This window comes from Dendrobium catenatum, unplaced genomic scaffold (assembly GCF_001605985.2).
Source record: "Dendrobium catenatum unplaced genomic scaffold, ASM160598v2 fragScaff_scaffold_1493, whole genome shotgun sequence".
NCBI classification, from domain to species: domain Eukaryota; kingdom Viridiplantae; phylum Streptophyta; class Magnoliopsida; order Asparagales; family Orchidaceae; genus Dendrobium; species Dendrobium catenatum.
Window position 1 is genome coordinate 810,159 of NW_021319955.1, and position 5,156 is coordinate 815,314.

Consider the following 5,156-nt stretch of genomic DNA (forward strand, 5'->3'; position numbering starts at 1 on the left):
CGATGCTCTGGATGATTTTCCTCTGATTTGAACTGATTGGCCGGGGCGATCGTGAGATCGGCCTGGAGGATCAAGCCAATTTTAAATCGTCCAAGTTTGCATTCAGGGCAATGCTCTGGCCTATCTTCTGAGATTTGTACTGATCGGCCAGGCCGATGTCCATATCGGCCTAGACGATATTGTCGGCAACTTGTAATTCACGAGCTCCTTTGAAGCTCTTCTATTTAAGAGATCTTGTTCAACATTTTGAACAACCTTTTGGGTCTTGCCTTGACCTGAGAAGGCCTTGAGGAGAGAAAGAGAGAGAGGGAGAGAGAGAGGATCTTGTGAGGGGGAGCTTGTGTGGGGATTCACAAGGGTTGCTTTAAGGATCGCTCTGCTTCTTATTTGTCTAGAGTTTCTCGTCTGTGGAAGGGTCGGTAGAGGTAAGGAGTCAGCATCTGGTTGTGGTTCTCTGCCAGCTTCAGGAGGAAGCAAAAGGAGATAGGTTCTCTGCCTTGCCGGGATGGCAAAAAGAGGTTTTTTGTGAGGGCTTCTCCGCCTAGCCGTGGGGGCTAAAGGAGAGTCACGTTTGTAGTGCAATACTTGGAGGGTGCCTCCAAGGAGTGGACGTAGGTCGAGTTGACCGAACCACTATAAATTTCTGTGTTCTTGTTTCTTGCTTCAGTACTTTTATTTTCGTATTTATTTTTGACGTGGTGTGATTTTGGTTTATGTGTTTTTTCTCTTTGTGAAAAGAAATTTAAAATACCAATTCACCCCCCCTCTTGGTTATCTTGGGACTAAGTTCATAGGGCTTAACATCCCTAACAAACTTTCACATTACACGCCAATGCCCTTGCCCACTCTTCTGTATAGGGCTGCAAGCGAACCAAATGTTTGATGAGCTACTCGTTGTTCGGTTCGATTAAAGCTCGTTCGTGATCATTTAATTAAGTAACAAACAAACTTGAAAAATATTTTAAATACTTGATTCTTAAATAAACAAGCTTGAACACTAACATGTTCAGCTCATTTATGTTCGTGAACAACAACATTTGATGTTCATGAACAAGCTCGATTAAAAGCTCAATTAGGGTTCAATTAAAACCTCATGAATAAGCTTGATAAAAACTTGAATAATATGTAATTATAAAATTGATAAATATTAATAATATAAAAATTTTGTGAAAAAAGGGGGCATTGGCGACAAATTGATATTAAATATATTTAATTAGGAGAAGGAAATCGTGAAAAAGGGGGCATTGGCGGCAAACTAGCTAAACCCGAAAATTCCTAATTGCTATTTCTACCCTAATATATCTCCTGAAAGGCCGAAGCTTGTATTTCTACGAGTCAGCGGAATGGAGAGAGTGAGCGACTAGACTCCCAAATGCCGTTCAAGCTCCGAATAGAAGCGACATTTCTGTTTGTTCTCCTAGAAGTTCCGCCGGCTGTCCTGAACACTCTCTCCTTTCTTCCCTTGCCGTTCTGCCAACACCGACCAGCACCAAGCCGCCATCGACATTAACTTGGTAAGTTTATACGACCTTAATCATTTTTTCATTTTAAATATACAACTGTTTTTATTATAAATTTCATTTCATGAACAAGAGACATTTCATATTTGTCCATGTTTGTTAGATTGTTTGTTTAGGATGGTCATGAACAAATTTAAGGTTTGCTTATTCAATAGATTGTTTGCTAAATATGTTCATGAACATAGCTCGTTAAGGCTTGTTTGTTTAAAGCTCGATAAGCACTAAACGAACGAACATGAACCAAACATGAACCAAACATGAACACTCTTAAATTAAACGAACCAAACATGAACACAAATAATAAAGCTCGAATCAAACACAAACCAAACATGAACAAGCTAATGATAAACAAACTCAAACATGAACACTCACATACTCGGCTTAGCTCGGTTCATTTGCAGCCCTACTTCTATTTGAATCCTGAATGAGGAATGAGGATAGAGGAGTTTGTATATTAATAATAATAATAATCAATAATATATATATATATATATATATTATGTGCATGTGGGCTGACAACTGCCCTTTTCTTCTAATGTTAAAGCCCGGCCCAATTTCAGCCACTACCTCAGGAGCGCGGCCCGCAATGTACTATCGAATTTTTAACTGGGTCCCAAAAGCGGTCATTTTTCTTGTTCCCGTATGATGAAACACAAGAATACTCTCACCCTACTCTGCGCCACCATCCTGCAACTTTAATGGGCATTACGGGAAGAAGAGAGAGAATATGTTCTACCTTTGAATCCCACTCATTTCTTTTTCGATTCCATTATTTTTTCCCTGTCTTTTCTCTCTCCGCAGCAATCACCCCTTTGCCTTTTTGTTTTTTCCTCGTTCATACGGTACTCTCCGTTGCTTAATTAAACTTATTAATTGATTACTCAATTTAAAACTAATCAAACTTAAATTTTAAAAATAATTAAAAGAATTGGATAAAAAATTTAATACTTAATTTTAAAAATTAAGTAATTTTAAAATATAATTAATGAGTCGAGCGATTAATTTTAATTTTAAATTTAAATTTTAATCCAACTAAATTAACAAAAAAAAATGCAAGTAGAAAACACTAAGGTGAGAGCCACTCGGGTAAACTTTTGTATTTTTAAATTAAATAATAAAAACACATAAACCGAATGCTTGCACTATACAAACTAAGTGCAACTCACACCAACTAAAATAGAAAAAAAAAAGCTCCAAAAACTTATAACAAACCTAAATCAGCTCGAACTCCTAGCCAGATCCAACTCCTCGCAAGCTCAGGCTCTCAGTTAACCTTGTAGTTGCAAACTCTAGCTTTTGCAACTTCTAGCTATGAAGACCTACAAATAAAGATAAAAGTCAGTACATGATAAATAAAACTATTACTAGAAAGAATAAAATTGGTATTAAAATAAGCAGACAAAACTCATTCTAAAAAGTTCAAATAAGAAAGTAAAGCTACTACTACAAGCAGAACTAGTGTTGTAAGAAAACTAGGAGTGTAGGCAAAATAAAGTGCTAGAAATAAAGTACTAAAACTAAAAAGTTATATTAAAGAAAAAGCAAAGCTACTACTATAGGATAAAACACTGGTGCTATTGTCAAAGTAGTGACAAGATAAAGCTAAATGTGTGTAGCTATAATTCGCTAACCTAAAGTTTAACAGAAAACTTCTAAAAGAGGTCGTAAGTCTGACTTTAGTTAAATCATTTCGAAAAATCTCTAAGTAAAAGTAATGTAAACCTAAACCTTTATAGGCGGGCCACCTTTAGTAGAGGTCGTAAGTCCAACTTTAACCTTGAATAAATAATAGACCCTCATAACCTTGACAACCTCTAATAAAGACCGTAAGACCTACTACATGGGCTACTTTCAATAAAAGTAATAAGACACAATTTTAGGGCCATTTCTGACAGTTGTTATAGCGGGAAAATTTTTAGCTAAAAATGGTGGCTAAACCGTTGGTAAAAGTTGCCACCCAAAGAAAATTCTATCCATATTTCTGTTGGTCAGTTCACCACCAAAAATTTTTAAGGATTAGTGTTTAATAGCGACAGTTGAATAGCTAGTTAATAGTGATGGTCAAACTGCTGGTAGTTCCTACAATCAAATGACTGGGAGAAATACTATCGATATTCATCAAATTTCCTATAATGAAACCCTATGGGCTACTTTAAATGAAAGAAATAAGACCCAACTTCTCAAGTTATGGGAAACTTCTAAGTAGAGCCATAAGACCCCAATCTAAATTTAAACTTGGGGCTACTTCCAAAGAAAGCCGTAAGACCTAATACATGGGCTACTTTAATGAAAGTCATAAGACCCTCCCAAAATATAAATCAAATAATTGGGCAACTTCTAAATGAAGTCATTTATTCTAAATTAAATTAAATAGTAGGTATTCTAATAGATATAAAACCCAAACCATAATAAATTTAAAACACACACCTATCCATTTTAGTTTACTTGGGATCCCTAAAAGGAGGCAACTCATGGATGCTAATCAAATTCCTTATAAATTGTAATCAATAATTACTAGTGTTAGTAGACTGGAATCTATGATTTACTCTGGATGAAAAAACCATGGGATCTTGATCGGGGGTTCTCTTCTATTTTAAAACTATTGCACGTCTAAACATTTATTCATTCTTAATCGAGAGTTATCCTATATGCATTAGGAGGGGTAATGAACTATGAGGGCTTGCGCTCATAGGAAGTGGAACCTCAGAAGTAAATAAACCTTGATGTCGATCATTGGTGAAAATATGGTTAATCTAAATTCCAATATACCTTACAAAAAATAGGACCTTAGGCTTACAAAAGTAGGGTTCGTGATGTAACTCCATCTTTTCCTGAGTAAACAATGAGCTCAAGAGCCTAGTAAGTAACTACATCCTATAATTGAACTCAATGCAAGGCAAAGGAGCAATAGTCATGTTAGTAATCAAATCATAATATTAATAATCATATGATCAAGAATCAGTGCATAAATAATAAAACTCACACACAATATTAGTATATTATGTAAGAAGTAAAATAGTATGTGGGAAGCCAATAAAGAAGTACAGTGAGAAAATCAATAAACTAGTATAGATGTCAAATCAATAAAGTACTGGTCATATCAGTACTATTAATCAATAAAATAATCACATAAAGAGGTAAAACCAAATCACTGGTAAAGGACTATCAAACTCAAATCAATATAATAAAATTTTATAACTATATATACATGATATCCAATATTTCAATGCTTAATATATTTAGTATCAGTATAATAAATTAGTAGTATCAAACTGTACCAGTGTTTGTATCAATAACTATAAAACTAGTGGCACAAGTAGTAATATAATACTATAATAGTAAATTTGAGCAATAATAATAAATTTGTATAATAATAAGAATAATACTTCAATAACATGCATTTTAATAGTCATTGTACTAAACAAGTAAGAACTCTTGATTTAAGAGGTATTTTTCCAGTATCATATCAATATCAATAAACCATTGACTTATTAAATAGAGTCATCACTCTTTGCTCGCCAGCATAATAATCATCTTCTTATAACTCTCAATCAATATCATGTGAACCATAATTAGGCTTACTTTAGAGAGTACTAAATTATCCTTATGGTAGGTAAGAGAAAACCTTACACAACA